Source organism: Parasteatoda tepidariorum, chromosome 10 (assembly GCF_043381705.1).
Source record: "Parasteatoda tepidariorum isolate YZ-2023 chromosome 10, CAS_Ptep_4.0, whole genome shotgun sequence".
Classification (NCBI taxonomy): domain Eukaryota; kingdom Metazoa; phylum Arthropoda; class Arachnida; order Araneae; family Theridiidae; genus Parasteatoda; species Parasteatoda tepidariorum.
The window spans coordinates 72,878,470-72,904,616 of NC_092213.1; the positions used below are offsets into that span (position 1 = coordinate 72,878,470).

At 29.3% G+C, this 26,147-nt stretch overlaps 1 long non-coding RNA gene across 1 annotated transcript; it reads right to left on the reverse strand.

Moving 5' to 3' along the window:
* Positions 1-4,016: 4,016 nt before the first annotated feature.
* On the reverse strand, positions 4,017-24,263 carry LOC110283201 (uncharacterized). The gene is made up of 2 exons (XR_002376806.3): positions 23,550-24,263; positions 4,017-5,101 (listed from the first exon to the last, which is right to left on the reverse strand). It is a non-coding gene; the product is annotated as an uncharacterized lncRNA (long non-coding RNA).
* Positions 24,264-26,147: the final 1,884 nt, after the last annotated feature.

Consider the following 26,147-nt stretch of genomic DNA (forward strand, 5'->3'; position numbering starts at 1 on the left):
TACTTAAATGTTTTAAAAATTAATTTTCTGTAGGTTATAACGTTCACAATTACGTTAAAAAATTTTATTTGTGAAATTTGGGTTCCGTCGAAAGAAGATAGATTATAGTGTTCCGTAGCCGAAAAAGATTAGGAACCCCTGGCATAAGTAGTTACGAAACTTGTTCAACTCAACCCTTTGCACTAATACTTAAAAACACTGAAATAATCTAGGCACTTAATAATTTCAAATACGAAGTATAACAAAAGGTCATTAATTATTAAGTTACAAAAAATTTTATTTTTAGAGTGGTGATTAAAGATGGCGCCTCAGAGGTGACATCAGAATGCAAAGGGTCAAGTAATTTCTTTAAGTAACCATATCAATGTAGAAAAAAAAAGTTACTGGTCACTCCTACCGAAGAAACAAAACACGTTTGGGGGATGAATTCTCTTTGTAATAAAAAATGTTTTCATAAACAACATTCTTGTTATTCTTTAGAATGTGTTTAAACTTCAGAAATCCATAATAGCTAAGTAATGTGTCTGTGAATGTCATTCCATCAAAGTTATGCGCATCAAAGGTTAAAGTGTATTGTTTTGTCGAATTTGATTAGCTGGTCACGTCCTTGGGTTTTTCCTTGAAAGTTTTAGACGTAAGTTCCCCGTCTGCCGGTTCTACAAGACGTGATTTGCGTCACTTGGTTGAAATTAAATGAGTCTGAACCACTTTCTTACATTGCTGAATGATTAATTCGAAACAAGATCTATTATGTATAAATGGTCTATAATTTCATTGATAAATTACTACTACTCACAATAAAATTGGCAGAACTGCAGATTTGAATAGCTCCTTAACCAACATTCGGAGAAGGCAATAGATTTTGAGAATAAATATATCCTGTCAATTTTTTAAAAAATGCTAAATAGTAGTAATAAAATTATTCCTTTTTTATTTTTATTCAAAAAAAAGTATTTTTAATACTACAGTAGTATTTTTCACCAAAAAATAGGGATGTGGTATTTTTTGTAGTATTTTTATACAAAGTGGTATTATTATGTTTTTTTTTTCTTTTATCAATTTCAAAATCAAAGAGGAAGTGCCACTCTAGTTTCTTAACCCTTTCGCGCCGACTGTCACAAATACGTGACAGCATGAAACTGTATCAATCAGTATAAAAAGACAAAACTGGTAATCAAAGTAATTCTTTAGCAGTTTATTTGTGGGCGGAGTTATAATTGTTTGATTTATTTAATTCACCATTACTTTGTTCAAAATAAAACTATTTAGTNGCTGAATGATTAATTCGAAACAAGATCTATTATGTATAAATGGTCTATAATTTCATTGATAAATTACTACTACTAACAATAAAATTGGCAGAACTGCAGATTTGAATAGCTCCTTAACCAACAATCGGAGATGCAATAGATTTTGAGAATAAATATATGCTGTCAATTTTTAAAAAAATGCTAAATAGTAGTAGTAAAATTATTTCCTTTTTATTTTTATTAAAAAAAAAAGTATTTTTAATACTACGGTAGTATTTTCACCAAAAAATAGGGATGTGGTATTTTTTGTATTTTTATACAGAGTGGTATTATTATGTCTTTTTTTTCTTTTATCAATTTCAAAATCAGAGAGAAGTGCCACTCTAGTTTCTTAAAGAAAAAAAGCGATTTTTGAATTAAGCCAACCACATACATCTTCATACCTGCCAACTTTTAATCCTTTCGAGGATGGTTTTCCCCAGTGGTAGTAAATTAGAATTTAAATTACAATTCTATGCCGAAACATATGCAGTTTTTATATAAGTCACGGTGGCCGGCTTAGCCTTGGATTAATGAGGTCCCTGGGTCAATCCAGACCCTTAATCCTCGTTCATAATGAGTAAAAGGTACATGACACAAAATTAGATTTGCATATCAGTGGTGCAACGATTAATAATAGAGTGTTTATTTACATAATGATTTATGTTAAATAACATATATTTTAAGTTAAGTATAACTGGTTAAAAAGAGAGTTTTACATAAAGCAGTTTTTATATAAAGCTTATGTGGACTAACACGACAGTACTTTATATTAATATATATGCTTAAATTTTTTAAAAATAGTGGTGGTCAAAAAGATTTTAAATTAAGTTTATAAATGGAAGGAATATATAGAAAGCATACATTTTACTACCACTTTAAATATAGAAATAAAATTTTACGCCAAATTCGTAAAAGTTGGCAGGTATGCATCTTGAACTAAATGTGAATTATTCTAGCTTGGCGTTGTTTTAAATAGTAATAGCCATGGAAATCACGATGTACCGCTAACCGTTCGTTTTATACTAGTCTGTCTATCTAGTGATAGTTGTAAGAAACAACAGTTTATTTATTCCTTATTTATAGATTATAATATAATTTACTTTTTGTGCAAACAACACGTTGTTAAAATAAATTGTACGTTTTTTTTTCTATGTAGGATATGAAATAAAATATGAGATTTTTTTTCCATCTAAGTTTGATTTTCTACAAATTTGTTATAAATTCTTTATGATGCACTCAATTCTTAAATTCTTATAAGACGAAATTGCTGATTTAAATCTTTACTACGCATTTACCTGAAGTATAAGCGCACAAAAAGGAAAAGTTAATTGCACTTCTGTTTTAAAATTATTTTATTCTCAGTAATATATCTTTTTATTTTATCCTTTTAATAGTAATATTATTTATTTAGTCGTATTTTATCCTTCTAATATTATTTAAACTTCCAAATTACTACTGTAGATGGCGCTTAAGAATGTGTAGTATTTTTTCAGGTAAAGTTGTAGTATATTTTTTAATTTCCAAGTCTGGCAACCTTGTGTGACAGTGTTCAGAAAAGGTTAACTGAGGTTAACTTCCAAATCTAAAATGAAAAATATTTAATTTTCGTTTCACTCAATTACCGTTACCAGAAAGTAGTACTTTAAAGTTAAAACATCAAGGTGGATGGCAAAGGGGTCTCAGGTGCCCATATAAATTTTGAAGATGATGAAAAGGTATGCATGTATATAGATACTATATTTTTTTTTATAAATAGTAGAAGTTAAAAACTGTGCTTCCTCCTAAAAGATGGGGAAAATAAAATATTATCACCCTTTAATTTAAATTTAACATTATTTTCTCAAGACAGAATTTTTTGACGAAAATTAATTTCATTTTGATTTTACTTGTTTTATTTAATAACTAAATATTAAATAATTAGTTTTATGAAGCATCAACCAAAACCCCGTGTCAAATCAGTGTGTACAAAATCAACAATTGTCTTAAGGCTACGGTAANTTTTACTTGTTTTATTTAATAACTAAATATTAAATAATTAGTTTTATGAAGCATCAACCAAAACCCCGTGTCAAATCAGTGTGTACAAAATCAACAATTGTCTTAAAAAGAAAAAAGATTGTTAAAAAAAATGTACACTCAGATTAACTTGTGTATAATTCTAAATCAAGATTAATGTTCAAATTTGTATAAAAATTCTAGATAAGCTCAAATTAATTATTGGTAAATGTTTAGGCATATTCATTTTTGCATGGAAGATAAAATTTATGGGGGGAAAATTACAGCTATGTTAATTTACAGCTTTTAAAATTTATTTCATGCTTCGATAAACTTATAGGATGCTTCGATTTCCCTAACTCTTTAAAAAGAAGTGAATGCGAAAAAAATTACAACTCTTAATTAGATTTAATTTGTTGTCACTTGATAGTTTAAAATAAGTCAATCATTTTATCTCTCAGGAAGCTTGTTTTATTTAGCTAAACACGGACTTCACGAACCCGTTGTATCTTAGTGACGCATCCTCTTCCTGATATGTTACGTCACATATAAATTACAACTCATTTCGATTTCCTTGCCTTGAATACGTAATATTGTTAATGCTCAATGCAATGCAAGCGTTACCGACATTTGTGAGACTAAATTCTACATTCACTTCTATCCGTTGTTCCAATTGTGTATTTTATGTTGTTTGTGGAATAGAATAATTTTTCTCACTTAACACAACAATTAAACAGCTGAATGTAAAATTTATAAATTTTGGAAAAATTGGTAATTAAAGTATGGAGACAATAAATAATGAAAAACAAGATAATCATTGTACAAGTCATAACACCACCTTGTACACAATAACAGAAAGTATTATTCAACGAAATAATTTTGTCATTTTCGGTCTCCTATTCTTCGTCCAGTGTTGGTCATTCGAACATAGTTGACAAAATGATGAAAGACAAAGATAATCTTAGAGCAAGGTGAAACATCACCCTGGTATATTTTTTTATCTACACAAAGACGCGAAGTATGATTAGATAAAAGTAATTTTACCACTTTTAGTCTTCCATTTGACCGCCATTGTCAGCCCTAGGACTATCTTTGACCAAATAAGGAAATAAAATATCATACAACAAGATATAATGATGCATGTCACCTTTATATATTTCTTTTCTACACAGTGACGCGAAGTATAGTTCGAAAAAAAAATAATTTCGTCATTTTCAGTCTTTTATTCTTTCTCCATTGTTGACATTGCGATCATTGTTAACCAAATAATTGAAAAACAAGAAGATCATGCAACAAGGTACAACATCACCTAGGTATATTTCTTTTATCAACACAATGACACGAAGTATGATTGGACAAAAATAATTTTGTCACTTTAAATCTCCTATTTTTCCTCCATTGTCGGCCATTTGAAGATTTTACAAAAAAGTAGAGTTTTAATCTTTCTTTGGTTTTTGCCACACAACTTTCAACTGAAAAGTCACAGCATCCCGTAGAGTCCCCACATCTGTGAAGTATGGTGGCAGATGGCACAAGTTTCAACTCCGGTGTTCCAACCCGGAACACTCGAGGTTGTGGTCGTGAGCATTCAGTGTTCCATCTCACTCTCTCATAGTGAGCTTGAGCCAAAGCAAACTTTGTTTTGTAGTCCACAGAAGATTTTGGTGATGATTGGTGCACGAAAACAATTATCAAGCACATTATGAACACGAAATGCATTTTCTTGGTCTGGAAATTCGGTAATTGCAGCATAGTTGATGGAATGATGTAATCGCACTGCTTTGGAGTCCTCCTGTTAAGTTTGAAATACATATCTGAAAAAGTAAATTGAATGAATAAATGAAAAATATGGTAAGAAGTAAGATACGTACAAGTGATTGCTTGCTATTATAAAAATCAAAAGTACAAACTATTTTTTGTGAGGTAAATTAATTATGATTAAAAAATAGCAACGGCAACACTAAAACCAAACTAACAACAAAATTCCCACCAGTTTAAGCGTAAATGAAGTACCAATTAGTTACACTTTGCAAAGATGCGTTTTCCTAGTGGTAGGTTTAGGCTAACAGAGATGCCAACTGCTCCGGACACGCCCAAATATGTAATAAGCGGTAAATCGCAAAATATATTCTGCAAATATGTCACTTCTTTTGCTTGGTTTTTAAGAGGTATATCATAAAGAACGAACTATAAAGTGATGAATTTTATAAACCTACGAATTATTTAAAAATAGTGGTGGAAATAAATCTACTAAATTGAATTTATTAAATTGAGAATCACAATTGATAGGCAACCACTTTAAAATATATATTTGCTGTCCGGAGCAAGTTGGCATCTCTGGGCTAATTAAATTAAGAATGTATGTTGGTGTTGCTTAAAGATATAGCATACCTGCCAACTTTCACTCTGTCCGAGAATGGATTTTCAGAGTGGTTGTAAAACAATAAACGAAAAACAATCTGGCTCAAAAATATATTTATAATTTGATCCCGTTGAAATTCGCTTGCGCAATATTTATTATGCTTTTATATATTTATTGTAATTATTTATATATAGTGGTGGTCAAACTCATTTATAATTATCATTATAATTCAAAAAGTTAATTGGAATAACCCGAGTATTGCTACCAATTTAAATATGAAAATAAAATCTTGGGGAAAATCCGGAAGAGTTGGCAGGTTAGATATAGCTAATTATTAAATCCACTATGTATTTAAATTATTTATGCGTAATGGTAGTCAATATCATTCTAAACCGTATTTATTTAATGAAAAAATAACACGTGATTCGATAAATTTTGCCTCCTCTTTAATTATAAAAATAAATTCTTCCGGGAAAACCGGAAGAATTGGCGAGTGGGTATTTGTTATTTACTATTATGAGTTCAGGGTCGACACGTTTCAGAAAAAAAAATACTGAAAAAAAGATCAAGGATTTTGACTCCTTGAAAGTAACTAATTATTATTTGATCAGCTGTATTTGTAAATTAAATATATGTGTTATAACTGATCTGCTAAATCCTTTAAATTGACATGCAATAAAAAAAAACAATTAAATTTACGCTAGCCTCTTGAAACAGTTGAAACCACTTATTAAATATGCCGCACTATAAAAATGCCGCGCAGAAAGCCTATATCCCATAGATCATGAAATAGAATAAGAAGTTAAAATAAACGACAGTTTGAGTTCAGCAGTCTATGGGGTGGCTGTTACAGGGAGACAAGCACCTTCCTTGTATAACTAAAGGAAAATGAAAATAATAAGAGCAACTTGCTGTAATCTGTGGATGGCTGTAATTTGATAGTCAACGTGAAGTAGCATAGGTCAGGATTTCAGTATTGGTAAAGTGTTTGATGCTGTGGACTATTGATGCTTTGGATTATTGATGTAGACTATAGATGCTGGAATTGAAGACTATTATTCGTGCTGATAGTTGTGGTATGAGGCGTCGGAGGTGAAATGAGCAGCTATTGATCTTAGTTTTTAGTGCTTCAATTAGTTTCAAATAAACTAACTATCTACAATTACCTTAAAAATATCCTGGTACTGCCATCAGGTGTGTAAAATGAGAAATAAAATGTTTTCCGGACAAAAGAAATTAATTAGTTTTACTATTATTGGCGCGTTACTTCTGAACACTCCAGCCCGTCAATATCACGGGAGCGAGAAATAGCGGGCGAAATCTCACCCCGTCATTTTCACGGGAGCGAGAAGGAAGGGGTTAATATTTTTAAAATTTAAACTTTAATTTAACTGATGAGCACCAGATTGCAGTATAGTATCAAGCATTATCACATGTCGTTTTGGTCAATAAGCCATTTGAAAATAAAATTAAGGAAAACTATAATCCTTTCCAGAGGAAAAGTAGTTTTTTGGTTACAATTCTTTCCCTCTTGTATTATCTGCCATAAAGGTATACTGGTGTTCTGTCAAGATTACCTCTAATATGCATTTTTTTAACATTATCAAAAATAGAAAAGAAATTACATATTGGCAAGCCAAAAAGTAAATAATAGAGCTGTTTACAATTTATTGATTACACTAGGGAACAATTTGTTGCATTGATTTTAACTCATTTGGGTACACAGATTTCAAATCCGAAATTAATGTGTTCGATCAACTGCAGATTTTTTTAAAAATTTTATTCTCTGTTTTGTTTAGTTTTGTCTGAATGTAAAACTTTATGAAGAACGTGCAAGTTTATATGAGCAGATAAACAGTTATCTGTTCCCTTTGAAAATATCACTTCAGACAAAAAATATGGCAATAACGTATCTCATCATAAATGAAAACGTATTATCGCCTTCTACCTACCACTCCCTACGTAACAGAGAAGTATGAACACTTAGTATTCAATTGAACAAATTTTAAATTTTTCTGGCTAGTAATGTTTTATTTAATTTAATGAATACTTTATCTTTTAGAGGGAAAGCGACTTCAAATTTGAAATCAGTGTCCCGAAAATACCTAAAACAATTTGTTCAAATCTCTAGTGCAACAGAAAGGACAAAATATTGTTCTCTAGTTTTATAGTTAAATTTCTATTCCTTAATTCAAACTGCATTCATGTTATAATTTCAATTATAATTGTAATAGGAATTATTCCTGTAAAACCTTAGAATGGCTAAGTTGGAATTAAAATCAATGCTCTTTTTAATTGGAAAGTCAAACTCTTTTCTTTTGCTAAAAAGTTTAAATGTAATTTTCCTATCTTCATTAATAATGAGATATAAATCTAGAAAATATGCGGAAAAGTTTCAAGGATTAGTTTTGTTAAGAATTAATTCACTTGGATATTTCTTTTTACTAAAATATCAAAATCGTTAGAATTAGTATCCAAAAGAGCATCAATAAATCTGAGAAAGAAGGAATTTGTAGGAAGATTAACAAATGATTTAACGAATTCTTGGAGAAAAGGAAAAATATTACAAACATTAGTGCTGAAATCATTTTCCATTGGGATACCATTATTTTGTTAGAAAATACAGTCATTAGATAGAATATAATTATTGGTTAAGTTAACATGAACTGGAAATTTCCAGTTTTCATCATCAATAATATCATTAAGATTAAATAAACTATGAATTTGAAGAAGGTCATCAATAATTTTATTAGTTACTTTGTTGGAAGGAAAGTATATAAGTTTTCGAAATCACAACAGAATAGAGAATCAACATTATTTAAAGATTTTAGTGTTTTTAAAACCTATGTACTATTTTTAATATTTCAATTTATGTGATTATTATTTTTAGTACGCTTACTAATTTTATTGTATACTTTTTTAATAAAATGTTTTATGCCGAATGTCAACGTCAATTTCTTCATGTTACTATTAACGCCACTGGCGATAAACTCTAATTTAGTTGGATTTTTATGGAATTTCGGATTAGCAAAAAGAAAAGGAAAATTTTTAATATTATTTGATTTAATTTTAAGTCTTTTTAGATAGCATTAATTTTTTTAATAATAATAATATAACTGCTGGTGTTGAATTTTTTGTATGTGATACTGCAATTAATTTAATTAGAAAGAAGACTTTGTTTGTAAAAATGTTTTTAAATAATAGCTAACTTACTACTAGTTTTATCAACAATAGTCATGCAAAATTCATTTTGAATTTTTTGAATTTCTTGTTTTAGTTCAGAGTTGAAATTTAAATTTTTTTGAAAAATTAATTTGTTTCTTTTCTAATTAATTTTGAAATATTTACTGATGTTTTCTTTCCATTCATAAAATCTTTCAAGTGGAAAATTAAGTTTGTAAGATAATTTTCAAATAAACCTATCAAGATTTTTAATAAAAGTAAAAATAACGTTATTTTTGGAAGTTGAATATTCTAAATTTAGAACCTAAAGGCAGAATTTTTTTATTTTTATCATTATTAATAATATCTAAATCCCCGGTAATAACGTGATAACTTAAATTTTTTGTACATCTAAAGGTGAGTTTACAATTTAGTTGAATGGGAAGAAAGTTTTTAATTTTACAAATCATTGTATTCAAACTAAATTTATTAAAAATTCTATTTGTAAAATCTAAAACTAAATACCCTGGTTTGGGTAAATTTTTGCACCTATGATAATTTTTATACCGCTATTTAACTAAGTCTTCAACTAGGTTTAAAAAAATTTGAAACATCTTGTTTTGAATTAAGTTTTATTTTATGTAATTTCAAGAAATTTAAAAGTTTATTAAGGAATAAGTTTAATCTTAGTTTTAATAGATTTAATTACTTTTGATCATAACAATTGATGCATTTAATAATAAAATCTTTTAAGTTATATTTAAATTTATTTTCGTTATTCTCCTTTTCCCCTATTATTGTTGTTATTTTTTAAAAGTAACTTGGTAAGGGAACTTAAACTAAATCTTGAAAGATATATATTTTAATTGTAGATTAGCAATTCCTTTCTAACAGATGAGAACATTAAATAATCTCTTTCACATAATAAACTAAGCTCTTCGCGTATATATTATCGTTAATTAATAGAAACGTAATGTTTATTTATAAAATGAATCTATACTGCGCAGCAAAATGCCCTTATGAAACCGAAAATCATTCTAACCAGTAAATATTTTGAGATCTTCATCCGTCATTATGATTACATCTTACGGCATCGATTCTGACAAAAAAGTCTGGGTATTATAGATCACATGATATAAAAGAAATAATAACTACTCGTATATACTGCATATTAAAAAAGTGTGCACTTGTTCTTTGAAAATAAAGCTGTAAACTTGTCTCCAGAATCTTCTGCTCTATGTAAATGTTGTATATAAATTGGTAAAAATTATGATAAAAATGCTTGGTAAAAATTATGATAGATTCATCATTACAAAAAGGAATATTAAATGGAACTGCAAATCAAAATATGTTTGAAAATATATAAGTATAAAAGTAAATCCGTTTTTGGCATTTTATGCTATTCTATTAAATACTGTGCTTTTACTAAAAACTAATACAGTTAAAAAAACTAATACTGCTTTTACTAAATATCAATACTGGGCCTTATAAAATTTTAAATGATTTTAATCACCATTGCTCATAAGTAAAATCTCCTCTAAATCAAAGTTCGATATCAAACTGAAACCACAAATTTATGTTTCGTTGATCAGACCAGTTCTCACTTGCGCGTCATCAACAGTATAAGGCAGTATTTCATAAAATAAAATTTTAAAAATTTTAAAAAAAACATACCACCTACCGAAATAAATTTTTAAAAAAAGTTACAAGTGCCAAACGGTTCATGCGTCCATCATCATCATCATCATCGAAGTTGGCTGGACAGCCCAATGTGAGCCAATGCCTTCCTCTGAAGATTTCTCCTTGACGACTTCCGATTTATCCTTGATCTCCAATTTTTTTCATTAATTGCAAGAAAATCAGACTCCACTGAGTCAGCCCATCTCAACCGCGGCCTTCTCCGCTTTCTTTTTCCAGTGGGACTAAAAGGCAGTATCTTTTTTAATGTGTTGTCGTCACTCATTCGAATCATGTGGGCGATCCAATTCATTCTATTTATTTTTATGTATTTAATAATATCAGGTTGCTTATAAATCTTGTACAGTTCAAAGTTAAATCTCCTTCTCACGTTATTGTTTTCATTTACACCACCAAGTATACCCGCAAAATCTTTCTCTCAAATATTGCGATACAATTTTCCTCCAATTTTGTCATTGTCCAAGCTTCAGAAGCGTAAGTCAAGACTGGCCGGACAAGAGTTTTGTAGATTAGGAACTTTGTTTTTCTAGAAAGATACCTATATTTAATAAATCTTCTCAGCCCATAGACAGCCCTATTCGCCAAATAGAGTCGGTTTTTTTTATTTCAGGAGTAATTCTGTTGTCAATGGTAATAATTGATCCTAAGTAAGTAAAACTCCTCACTGTTTCAAATCAATACGAATTTATTTCAAGATAGGGGACTAGGACTTTGTTCATGGGACATGCGTCCATAAAGATCTTAATACAGAACCATTTAACATGCAGGTTTTCAAATAAATTTTTTTTGACAAAGCTATTAAATGCAATGCTGTAAATTTTACTGAAATATTTCAATGTCAAAATCTGGAAAAAGAGAAACACATCAGACTGCGCACTTTTCCAGCGATATTACCTAATCAATACTACGAAATTATTTTATTTAATTCATCCTTTACTTCTAGCTTTGAATACTAAGCATAATGGAATAATGATGTTCTTTGTTTTCATATATCACACTTTTATCTTTTTACCTTTCACACTGACTGTTAAGAATGGTTAAAGGTCATCTTTAACTCGGCAATTCAGCTTTGACAAGTGAATGGTGTGCTTAAACACCGGAAAAATATACATCTTTTTTAGTTCATCTATGTAATTTGGCTATCATTTCGAAACAACTCGGAAAAACCATTCTCGAAAAAATTGACGTTTGACAGGTACGTAAATCCTAACTCTACAGAAACGCCCTATTTAGCCAGAATATGTTTATCGGTTAATTTTTGTATAAATATATTAATTTTGTATAATTTTTTAAAAAAAATGATAAAAACAGTTTTTCTTTTAGCTACTAGCACTTGTTTAAATATCATAAAGCAACTAGAAATAGTATCATTTTTACCTAAGCAGAATTACTGTCGACCAAATATGGAGGAGAAAGCTTAAAAGTTCTTTTTATGCCAAAGTTCTTCCAACAGTTTTAAAGAAAACTGTTAAGAACATTAAGCGCACAATTTCTTATGCAATCTACTGCTGTGGTTGCCAATTTTTTTCAGCTATGTAGACCTAAATGATCGATTATCTTTTGGTGGAACCAAGGCACCACGAGACTTAATAAATGAATGAAAATATTAGGGGGACTGGAAAGTAGTGTCGTCTGTGCATTAGATATTTGTTATCAAGGTTTTATTTTTAAAAAATAATGTATTCACCCTTGTTAGCCACTATCTTTCATTACCGGATCGAAAATGAATTGAAATGGATCGAAAAAATTGAATTGGTTTTTAAGACTAGTCATCATTTAATCCGTCTAAACGACATTACTTTCCAGTCCTCCTAATATTTAAAGATTAGAATTGTATTAATTATTTTGAAAGTATTTAATGAATGATTAAAGGGAATGAAATTTTTCCATCATATCCTTTTATCAATATTTATTACATCAAACAGTTAAATTTACTGGCCTGGAACGGCATGTAGTCAGCAAATTTTTTGATTTTAGTGTATCTATTAACTGAATATACATGAGCTAAAACTTGATTTACATTGAAATGAAGACGAAAAGGGATCGAAATAAACGTTGAAGATGGTTATTAGAGAAACTTATTTCTTCATTGAGGAATTTTATTCCATGCAAAATATTAATGAAATTTTATATAAATGTGTTCTTTTCATTATTCATTCAATATATTGCTATTAGAATATTTTTTAATTTCGCTTTTCTTTCTTGACGAGAATTTTGCTTAAATAATTTTACTTAAATAACGAAAATATTAAATAAATAATGGGTAGTCGAAACAAAGCTAATAAGAAATTTATATCCTATTAGGATATAAATTTAATTTCAGGGTCTCGAAAATCTTATCTGGTAAAAAAAAATCAAACTCTGAGGACCCACTTTATTGCCGTGCAAATGAAAAATCAACGTTAGCGTCAAAAAATTCAAAAATGAAATTTTTATTTATTTGCAATCTATGCGTGATAAGTTTATTCTTATCTCGCCCCGCCCAATTTTAGGGCATACGAGAGTTGATACATACACAAATCATACATTAAAAATACGTAAATCTCTAAAAGTTACATCAACAGTGAATATAAAAATCTGAATATCTAAAATAATGTTCAGTACAATTCTATAAAACAAGTTAAAACCAAATAAAATAATAAAGTAGTAAAAAGGTTTAAAAAAAACACAAAATCACCCAAAAACCAATAAATGTTAAAACTTTGCAGGAACATGCAAAACAGTGATAAAATATAGAAGTTAAAATTCGATAAAGAGGTTAAAAGGCAGAACAAGTTAAGAATCAAAACAATCAGTTAAAAGTTGATAAAAACAATGCTTGTTAAATTAAAAATGTATAAAAACGATCTATGTGTGATAAGCTACATATTGCAAAAAAATTGTTTTTCAAAAAAAAAATTTATTCTATCAGTTTTCTGAAATTATATATTAGGTTCATAGTATCGGCAGTAGAAAGAAAACAGCTGTCTAGCCACTTTTCTCGAAATCTATTTTGAAACAGTTGCAGAGTTTTTACAATTGCACGGCAGTATGATCCTTCTACGGAACCCTAGGGCAGTGGTCGGCAAACTTTTTAGCCAAAGAGCCAAATATGAACATTACAACAATTTTTTAAAAAATTGGGAGCCAAATCTCCTTGTTTAGTAAACTTTTATTACACTAAATAAAACTAAATTTCATACTTAATAAATATTTATTAATGCGAACAATGTGCTTGCATCTCCTTGGAAAGTTTGAGAAAGTCAGGTTTGTNCAGACCATGAACCTTAATAAATAAATTAATAAATAAATGAAAATATTAGGGGGGGGGGTCGGATAGTAGTGTCGTTTCTGTGCACTTGATATTTATTATCAAGATTTTATTTTTTAAAAATAATGTATTCACCCTAGTTAGCAACAACCTTTCACTGCCGGATCGAAAATGAATTGAAATGGATCGAAAAAATTGAATTGGTTTTTAAGACTAACGAACATGTAATCCATCTAAACGACATTACTTTCCAGTCCCCCTAAAATTTAAAGATTAGAATTATATTAATTATTTTGAAAGTATTTAATGAATGATTACGTAATGATATTTTTACATCATATCCTTTTATCAGTATTTATTATATCAAACAGTTAAATTTACTGGCCTGGAACGGCATGTAGTCAGCAAATTTGATTTTAGTGTATGTATAAACTAAATATAAATGATCTAAATCTTAGTATTCATTGAAATAAAGGCAAAAAAGGATGGAAATAAACGTTGAAGATGGTTATTAGAGAAACTTATTTCTTCATTGAGGAATTTGGTCATTTTTATTCCATGCAAAATATTAATGCAATTTTATATAAATGTGCTCTTTTCATTATTCATTCAATATATTGCTATTAGAATATTTTTTAATTTCGCTTTTCTTTCTTGACGAGAAATTTGATTTAATAATTTTACTAAAATAACGAAAATATTAAATAAATAATGGGTAGTTAATAGGATATAAATTTAATTTCAGGGTCTCAAAAATCATATCTGGTAAAAAAAAAATTCTAAGTCTCAGGACCCTTATATTACCGTGCAAATGAAAAATCAACGTTTAGCGTCAAAAAATTCAAAGTTGAAATTTTTATTTATTTGCAATCTATGTGTGATAAGCTACATATTGCAAAAAAAAAAATTTCAAAAAATTTTTTTATTCTATCAGTTTTCTGAAATTATATTTTAGGTTCATAGTATCTGCAATAGAAAGAAAACAGCTGTCAAGCCACTTTTCTCGAAATCTATTGTGAAGCACTTGCATTGTTTTTTCAATTGCACGGCAGTATGATCCTTCTACGGAACCCTAGGGGAACACCATTTGGGAACACTCTAGTGTATCTGTATCTATTATAGTGCAACTTTTAATTGCTAAAACTGGGGAACATTTTTTTTCTGATTTTTGAATTGATCTTACATTATCACTGATTGTGCGTTATTTTATTATTCAAGCCCTTGATACTTACTAAAAACGTTATTTTAAAAAAGAAAAGAAAAACGCATAAACCTACTTTTTTTGGCTAAGAATTTTTTTTTCAGTCAAAAACTTAAATAAATGCGTGTCGTGTAAGTAGTAAATTATCATACCAAGGTTGTGATGTTGAATTATGCAATATTACACATTCTTCAATTACATTAATATCACAAAATTAAAGAAGTTGCGCATCATTTTTTCCCCTTTGTCTTTATTGCTAAAAAACGTGTCTGACAGGTTCTGGCAAATACACTCTGATCATTTAAATTAACTAAACTTGATAAAATAAATTGGCTTCTTTGCATTTTGTAAAAGATTTCAATTGTTTAATGGGAGGAAAGAAAGATTTTAAATTCTTGATAACTGTTGTAAAACAATAGTGGAATAGATAAAGAGCCTATTTTAAAAGTAAGTCAATTTCATGTGCAACAGAAATGCTAACCCTGACGTTTTCGGCTCAATATTTGCAGAAAAAGTTAACTATCAACAGATTAGTGCCCACCGTCTGTTTAGAAAACGGGACTAGAATTGCATCATTAGCTTTCAGTGTGTATTTTTCAGCATAAATTGCATTTGAGTTTTCTTTTGTTTTTAAGATTTCATGAACAGCAGCACGTGTTAAGCGTTTGATAGATACTGTGCCCACTTTTCGAAATTAACTTTTTGTAATGCGCAGAAGAAAAGCATAAAATTTGCTTAATTATTAGTTAATTAATTAATTAGCATTCATCAAATAATTTTTGTAAATTCCATTTCTGAAGATTCATTTCAATTGAAAAAAATTTTTAAAAAAAAGCACAATTTAATTTTTAAAAAAAAAACACATGGACAGATCGGGACAAGTCAGGGTAAAATGTATTTCCACGCGCTATGAAGAGGTGGAGAAGTACTAATGTCGCATCAAATTGCCTCTTCACTTATATTCTTTTCACTACTTTTATTCCTGTAAGTCAGTGTTTCCCAAAGTGTGGTACGCGTACCCCCAGGTGTACGGAAACAGTTTAGCGGGGGTACGCGTTCTTATGCGAAATATCTTGCAACAAACGAAAATTATAAAAAAATTTATTTACAAACAAAGCTAGCCAAGACAATTGTCTTTTCCTATTGGCTATTTATGCAGAGTTAACAGTTAACAATTAGTGGTGATAACAGTTAACAATTAGTGGTGTCAACAGCCAGCTGTGATTTTTAACTTTTGTGCAATTTTTTATGGTAAAAAGTACATTAATTTTTTTATTAGTGGTACACAGGTGCTACGAAAAATTTAGAAAGGGTACACAAAAGTCATAAGTTTGGGAAACACTGCTGTAAGTGTAGTGTGAGTCGTGATGGCTCAGGGTATAGTGCAAACGCTTCCCAATGAGGTGACCACCCGGGTTCGAATAACAGCGATAGCTGGTCGATGCGAATTCCGCACCAGGCTCGCACCGACCACATTGCTGAAGTAAAATATCATCAGTAGACGGAACAAAGAATATACAGTGTGAGAAGAAGTCTAGCTTCTCCGATACGCAGCAGGGGCCAGCAAGGTCCCTCTGTATGACAAGAAAAGCGCCAAAGGTTTCTGAGCCGACGCATGCGCACATCTTTCATCCATCATAGCGTCTCTAAACTTGTTTAACAACAAATTTTTCGCCATATTTAAAGTGACTGTTTAAAGTGACATCTTTAAGTGACCGATATCTATTTAAATTATACACCTATGTTAAAATAATAAATTATATTTATTTTTTAATGAATTTACAAGTAAATATTTTCCTTGTTTAATTAGTAAACTTTTTTCAAAACCATATAAGTCTGTAAAGAACAAAAGCAGACACGGGGTTTGAGTCACTTTTCATTAGCTGTTTACATGAGTGGGGGGAGACAAGGAGAAATGAGTGGGGTTGCTTACGGGGAAAGGACGGAGGGACCCTCTGATAGGAGGCAGGTTGTTTTCCTAGCAATACTTCCACACCTCGATGGAGGTCGTTGCCTCCGGAACAGGTTTACATGGGAGCCTATGAGAGCTGGTCTTCTTCTCACTTATATATTCTTTGGACGGAACATGGGTCAGAGTCCCCTTACCGTCAGGTTAACCATAGGAGGTTTTCCTCTCCATGCAACGCAAATGCCGGTTAATTCCCTCAAAAAGTTATTCACGAAGGCAAATGTTTCCCAATACATGATCCTGGAGTTCCCTTGTCATCTGGATTGTATTCAAAATTGCAAGGCTACGGAGTTGAACATTGATAGTCGTAAACTCAGAACAGGGTAAGCTGTTCACCGCCGGTTAGAAAATAAAATAAAATGCATGCGTTATGTTTTACCTCCTAAAAATCTTCCAACATTTGAGATATTATCAAAATATTATTTTCAGTGGTAGTAAATTAAAGCAGAAATTTTGAAACGAAAATGGAACTTTTTATAAAACTTTTGTGAGAACTGAAGAACATGTTAATTTATGTTTAAGGATTTTGCTAGAAGTGATGTGCGAGTTTCATTTATTTTATTGCATTAAGATATTAATACGTTACTTTTGCAATAACTAAGAAAAATATTTTCTGAAACTACGCAAATTCCGATTTTCGTTAATGCGATTATTCATCTAAACTCTTCAAATATCGCTGCTTTACTACAGGTAAATCAGCTCGTTTGGATTATTAACAAGTAAAAAAAAAAAAAAAGATTTATGTCTATGTCCACGGCTCGTAATCACCTGAATAAACTTAAAAAGTTGTATCAATTTTATTCTAAAGGAACCAGAGTTTTCTTAGAATTCGATTACACTTTGAAATTAAAAATCATAACCTCTAACTTCGGATCAATTTACTTAGTTAAAAACTGATTCTGTAAATAAAAAACATAACAAAATGTAATCTTTTATCTTAATATCACTACCACTTTTTAATTTTTCCATGCGTGTACGACCCCTGTCTATGTTATACCAGACCTCTAAATCTTAATTTTAGCTTAAAGAAAGAAATTTTTTCTATTTAATTCTTCTAAGTCCCGTCAATACACTGTAATAACTTGTGTGGTTTTTTTAACAGAAAAATGTAAACTTTAACAATTTTTCAAGATATTTTCACTATTCAGTGAAAATGTCTGGGGCAGCATAATTGGTTTTTCTTATTCAATTGTTTCACTTTCAATGAAAGAAGTTTTCCTCGACACGTGCAGAAACTGGAAGTTGAAGAAGTTGACCAATCACAGCACGAAATAGTAAAAAAAATCTTAATTTATGCAGTCAAGTCGTTAACGGAAATTAGTTGCTACAGCGTATTTTCCAAATTTAAAAAAAAAAATGTCAGAACAATTATGATAATTTTCATCCATTCTGGTTAAAGCACGAAGTTTCAATAACAAGAATATTTTTAATAACTAAAGTTGTAAGATTTTAATTTCAAATTGAGTCTTATCTTATTATAAATCTATCTGTGCCAGACGTTTCTTAATAGAGACGGTTTCCTTTTCTCTAGAATATTAAAGTGTTTGCTTACAATTTTAAGGGTTTTTTTTGCCGAAAGAAGATAGTTTTCTTCCGCGATGTTATTAATAATATAAATATTTATATTTTCTTCCAAATTTGTGAATCTATTAATTAATACAGGCCTGACAACTACTGCACTTTATACAAAATAATTTAGATAGTGTAGACCAGGGGTTGCCAAACTTTTTTGATCATAGACCCCTACATTATTTTTCGAAATCTCCATCGACCCCCATAAAAGTAATTTTCTGTTAATTAAAATAAAACTCTATTAGATACTGTGTTTGTACATTTATTTTATGATTTTGAACATTTATTAAAGTAATAGTACATAGTGTAACAATAGTTTTATGAAAAATATATTAATGTTGAAATATAAATACCTTAATATTTATGAAATAATAAGTAATTATAAGTAAGTAGAAATAATAAGTAAAGTAACTACGGATTTATTGCTTCTTAATCAATGACATGGGTGTGCCTGGTGTTTTTTTTTCTGCAAGGTTCGTTATATTGGGTTCAAAATTGGTCAATTTTAATCTTAAATCCCCTCGAAACTCCACATTTAATTTATTTCTGTTCTTAGTTAAGATTGAATTTACGTGACTGAAACCGGCTTCAACCATATAGGAACTTGGAAATGCTATCATAAATGGCTGAGCTATTTCGTAAAGTCTTACATATTTTTGCATTATATTTATATTTGTCCAAAATTTGCTTATTGTTAAATTTTTAAAAAGCGTCTTTGCTTCAAATCCCCATAATAATTCAGCAAGCTCATCTTGCAAGTTGATGTCCACGTTTTCAATTTGAGCAGAAAATGGCACAATAATCCAATCAGGGATGTCAATGTTTTCCAAATCAACAAAACGCAGTTTAAAATCGTCGCTCAATTTTTGAAGATTACCTGTATCTATTTCCAAGTCTTCTTCTTTTATTTCTAATTGTCACATATCTGAAAATACTGATAATCCTTCGACCAATCAACCCTGCCGGTTCGGATCGACCCCCATTCGACCCCTTGGCTCAGATCGACCCCCGGGGGTCAATAGACCCCTGGGGGTCTATATAGACCACTTTGGCGACCTCTGGTGTAGACGGTTAACAGCTGAAGCTTTCAAAATTTTTGTTAATTTTGCCAACCTTTTAAAAGCTTTACCACGAGAGAGTTAAACAAAGTGCGTTTTAAATAAACTTTTGATTTATATGCATGTAGTGGAATGGAAAATAACGTAGAATCAAATTTACAGCGCAATAAATTATAAACATAATTAGAACTTTTATAAGCATAATTTGATAATAGAATCAAATTTACAGCGCAATGAATTATAAACACAATTAGAAATTTTGTAAGCATAATTTGATTATTTCATAAGCATAATTAGATAATAGAATCAAATTTACAGCGCAATGAAATATATAAACTAATTAGAAATTTTATAAGCATAATTTAAAATAGAATCAAATTTGCGGCTCAATGAATTATAAGCATAATTAGAAATTTTATAAGCATAATTTGATAATAGAATCAAATTTACAGCGCAATGAATTATAAACATAATTAGAAAGTTTCTAAACATAATTTGATAAAAGAATCAAATTTGCAGCGCAATGAATTGTAAACATAATTAGAAATTTTGTAAACATAATTTGATAATAGAATCAAGTTTACAGCGCAAAGAATTATAAACATTAAAACATAAACTAAGGTATCGCTAAAAGAAATTTTCTCAAAAAGCGTGAAAAATTGGCTGTTCTTTTAATACCATGGGCTCTAATTTGATGAAAAAGTAACGACAGGCATTTTGAATCCATTGCTGCTATAATTCTTTATTAACCTCTTTACTAAAGTATAAAGGAATATAGCAAAAAAATATTTTACAATTCCGAATTTCTATTTTACTGTCATAAGTAATAATTAGACAAAGAAAATATGAATTATACTACCAGGGGGCTAATAATTTTAAGTACACTTACGTGGTCTTAAGTAAGTGAACAAATATAAATATTACAAATGTTAAATTGCACCTAAAGTAAGAACAAATATGCAAATTGTTATATTATGGTCTATTTAAATTCAGTGATGAATAGATTTAATAATAATTTGGAGGGGAAAAAAGTTTTTCTTAAGAAGTTTTTTTTAAGGACATTGCAATACTTCTTTATATAGCAGTTTCAAAACTATTTTAATCATGCATACCACGCCAAACAAACAATAATTCAAAAGAATCTAACACTAATTATTAAAAAAAATATTTTACTCTTGACTGTAAAATTTCAAAAATATGGGGAAAAAACACAAAAAGTTAGTCATTAAACGTATGTATGTAGCCAAACATAAAACAATTTAATAACCACACATAAAAAAATATCATTAAATCGATATAATCTCTCTAAATAGATTTCTCTTATACAGATTTTATAATACTATGAGATTTCTCTTAGATACCACATTGTCATTAATTTTGACCGACGATACCAAGGTACACATAAAACAATTAATTGAAATAAACATACAAATATTACTAATTTAGTAATATAATCTCTCTAAATAGATATATCTTATATAGATTTTATAATACTATGAGATTTTTCTTAGCTACTACATTGTCATTAATTTTGACCCACGATACCAAGGTACACATAAAACAAATTATTGAAATACACATAAAAATATTATTAAATAGACATAATCTCTCTAAATAGATATATCTTATACAGATTTTATAATACTATGAGATTTCTCTTAGCTACTACATTGTCATTAATTTTGACCTACGATACCAAGGTAGACATAAAACAATTAATTGAAATACACATAAAAATATTACTAAATAGATATAATCTCTCTAAATAGATATATTTTATATAGATTTAATATGAGATTTCTCTTAACTACTGTCATAAATTTAACCATACGATAACAAGGTACACATACATGAGCCTGCGTGTTTTTGTCTGCATTATTTTAAATATTAAGTAAATAAAAATTTAAAAGCTTCTTACAAATCACGGAACTACTAAGTTAAAAGGGAAAAAAATTAGAATAAAATTATATAATACTTAAAATTACTATCGTTTTCGGGCACGTAGATTTTATATAATTTTTCGAAAATCACTTCTGTTTATGTGGTATTCTACCCAATTAACTTGCATTTTCTGCATCTCTTGAAATCCCAAGAAAGCTTAAACATCCTCGAATTCTTCAGTAAGGATCAAACTACAAATTGTCTTATAGCGTGTTTTTAGAAGCTAAGAAACGAAGGTTCACTAATGTGGATCTAAATTATGAAGCGGTTAAAGCTAAATAAATAAATCACGCTGAAAGAAATATTGATTTCATTTAAATGCTGTTGCTTTTTTTTTCACAATCTGGTTTAGATTCTTCGTCGTTTTAGATCCATAACAATTGATTTTAAAATAGTAGGAAGAAATTATTAAAACAAGCAGGCACTTAATATTGTTAGGTTTTCGCATATTTTTTTTTAATTATTTATCAGTAATAATGGCCATAAGTATCATAAATCAACTTTGTTAGATAACATTAATGTTTACATTTTGTTAAAACTTTAAAATTCGAAAGAAACTCTCCGGCAAAAAATGAGAGATTCAGCAAATATCATGTAAGTAGACCACTTTTGCGGTTGGGCAATAGCAGAGGCCTAAAATAAAGTGAGAGCTACAACTCGCACTTTATTATGAAATAAATTAAATTGGTAACATTTTTAAATTTTTGATAAGACACCTCGGTCACGGTGTAAGGTTAAACTTAAAAAGAAAAGAGAGGGACTTTACGTTTTTATTCTAGTTATTATTTATTTTATTTTTACGCAAGAAAGTCGGTCAATTGCATCTTTACGTCGGACTATTTTACTTATTACTTTTATTTAAATCCTCTGCTTTGGGATATTTTCTCAGGATTAACATCATTTATGTTTTAATACTTAATTCTTGGTTTAATGAATTTGGCTTATTTTTCTAATTTTCTTCCACCACAAAATATTAGTAATTCAAACATACATATAAAATGCCATTTTGTTCAAATTATCCAGCTTGTTAAATAATGTCAAATTGTAAACAAACTCTGAAATCATTAAAATCTAAACATAAATAATCTACGACTTTTTACATAAAGTGCTTTTAAGTCAAAACTAAATGTAAAAAGTTAATATTGAACCAGACGTATAGCATATTAACCCATTTATATTAATTTTCCCATTAATTCTCAGGCACAGACAATGTTCTATTTATGAAAAAAATTAATATGAAAATAGGAGTACATGTTTGTTTATTCCAAGTGGATAGTTCTTTCTGTTGTGTGTCACTTTATTTTTAAAAAAGTATTGTCATTAAATGTTAAATGAAAATAAAATATGGTAGAAAAAACTATCTAATTGTTGCAAAATAAATCCTAACCTAAAAACACATTGGCTACCACTCATTTCTTTGTAAAATAAAATAAAGTCCTTTTAACCCTTTCGAAGGCCGTGGTAAGTATACTTACCACCACTTTTTAGAGTCCATGGTAAACTTTCTTACCTCATTTAATTTAGGTTTCCATTTGTTTAATAACTTCAGCTTTCTTGAAGTGGGTTTGAATAAATTTGGTAACCATTTGTTAGTTTAAGAAAACGTATAAAAGTTATAAAATGCATAATTCCTTTTGAAGTTTGTAGCATTTATAAAATTTATTTTATAAATAACGCAAAATAAAAGTCAATAAGTTCCTAATAGGCCGTGGTAAGTATACTTACCACCAAAAAAATGGCATTAAAATTTAGATTAATTTTTTATAAGCTCAATTAGTTTTTTTTTCCTTATATCAATTACGATTCTTATACAAATTTCAATTCCAAACATTCTTTAATTTACTTATACTAGAAATAAATGGCCCATTAAAGGGTTAAAAGAGAGACGCCAGGTTCAAATGGATTAACTTTCAGAAAATTCTTCTCAATTTAATTATTAATTTACTCCGAAATCGTAAAGTCTTTTCCAATATCCGCACAAGTTTGCAGCTATAGGTGTACAAGTTAATATTGGTTTATATTGCAAAAAAGAAAAACCAAAATTATTACCTGAATTATTCCGTCATAATGTCAACGCTTCTTTCATAATAATGCCTCTCATCAATCACACAAATATAGTTCATATTATTAGAAAGATTTGCTGCAACAGTTGACATCAAGCACAAAAACCTTTACTGAATGGAAATAAATTCCAGTTTCTCTCAACTTTATATTTTAAAAACTTAAAACATTTTATTCTAGGAAGCTCGTTTAAAACCACAAAAACAACTATTTAAATTAGATATTTTGTGGTTAAAAAATATAGCACGAAGTCACACCGGATGGTATTCCTCCGCACTATTTAAATTAGATATTTAGTGGTTATAAAATATAGTACGAAGTATCACCGGATGGTATTCCTCCGCGAAGTGTTCTCTTGTTGTGTAACGCAGAAGATATCCACAGATTCAATAGCGTGATATAGCTACAGGGTGAAAACAAAGCGTGATGTGCTTACATATTTTCAACTTTCATTTTTGAATCACCCATAAAAAAACTAAAAACGAGAAAACGAGAGATTATGATTTGCAAAGTGGCGGGGAATCCAATAAGAAATTAAGTTCAAATAATCCTTCTTCCAAACAGGATGTCAAGGTCGCTCTGCGCTGCATTTTTCCGTTTTCTTTATCTTCGACAATGTATTTTGTTTGATGCCTTGAATTGTTATCATTATCGAACAAAAATAATTAACCGTAAAATAAATTCAATTGCTTAATGCTTGCGCAATCATTACAGATGAATTTCTATCGAATTTCTTTTGATCGACGGAATTAGATGACATCACCCGAGTTTATAAATAACTTAAATAACTCAGGTGATTTATATAATTGACAAATTATGCTTAAAAGCATAATTTGTCAATTAACTAATTTATTACTCGTCTTGCGTGTCTCAAGTTCGAATTGTCATGGGGGAAGTATTTAAAAATGGAGGAAATACCTTTAGGCTTAGCTGCACAATTGTTTGACTTTCCATCTTGCGTGCCTCAAGTTCAGTCTGTTAAGGGGGAAATATTTAAAAAATGGTGAAAATTCCTTTAGCCTTCGAAACACATTGTTTGATTTCAGTGTATCGAACTTCCGCTGTTCAAATCTATCATAACAATGACAAAAATGTACTTTTTATAAAATGTCTCAAGAAATAAAAGTTGGCAAAATGTCCTCAACTGAAATCAAATACTGAAGTAATGATGCAAAATATTTATAAGGAAAAATATGTATAATATAAATTTTATAATCTCTGATACATAATTTGCAGAGATAGCTAAGACGAGTAACTTTTATATTACTCTTAGCCCCTCATTTATTACCATTTATTGTAGCCTACTAGTGTCAAACAAAAATGTATTTAGTTTATTTACTTTCGTGCATCTTTAAAAATTAAAAATTTAGGAGTACAAAATGCATGCGCAAATATTTAGGAGTATGTTAAAAATGCACTTCGAGTTATTAAAATTTTCTACAAACTTCTGTTATAATATTATTGCAAACACTATAAAAATATATTTTATTTAAACATCATACAGAGTGTTTTATCAAAACACCAAACCAAACACCGCATAAGAATGTTTTATTTAAATATAATACATCATACCTAAAAGTATAATAATAACCATATAAGTATGTTTTAAAATATAAGTATGTTTAAAGAGAACAAGCATATTTATATACTATATATAAATTAGTATATTTTTTGGTAATTTTTTAAAAATTTAAAAAATTACATCTCAATTTTCAAGATTTTCCAGAAGATTTTATTCTTGTATTTAATTTAAAAGCTTTTTTTTTTTTTCATTTATGCCTAATACCTGTTACCGAATTTGATTTAACATAGTTTTGACAACCACTACAGTTAAATAGTTTTAAAAGGACCAGTTACTTCTCGTAATGTGAGTTTATCATTAACGTCTAATAACTAATTGTCCACTATCTTCATTTTAATTCAATAAGTTGAATTAAAAGTTGGCAGCTATGCCAACCTCATCTTGTGCTTGCGTAAGAAATTCGCTAACTCCCTTGTTTTTTGCTTTAACTATTGACATATTAATCTACTTTCTTATCATTTTTTTTTAATTTTAGGATTAAATTTAAACAAAACATTAAATTTAAACTTCGCATTAATTTTTATTCATTTAAAATTTTTGAAATACGTTAAAGAAATTTGTCTAGCTTTTTCCTTTTCCTGTTGTTGTTGTCGTCGTAGGCCATTAAGGCAAAGGGTGCGATTGTTCTTGTTTTTCAGTGGCACCATCTATGGCTAAGTAGTTGACTTCCTCCCCACCCATACGTCATACCCGTTTATAGGGCGGACCTATTCATACGGCCATTCATTCGCCCACATATCGTAATTTTGACCTGAACCAGAGAACGATCAATCTCCAATTCAGTACCCCCAGAGGTACAATTTGTTATAGGAACGTGAAGGACTTTGTGAGCCAACAGATTTAATGTGAACCTGTCACCATTTACTACACGGGGAGTCTTCTGCTGACTGGATTCAAACTCCCGTTCACAAGAACGAGAGTCCAGCGACCTGGCCATCCCGGCCCTTTTCTTTTCCTAAATAAAACTTTTACTTCGAATATAAAAAATTACAAAGTGTAATTTC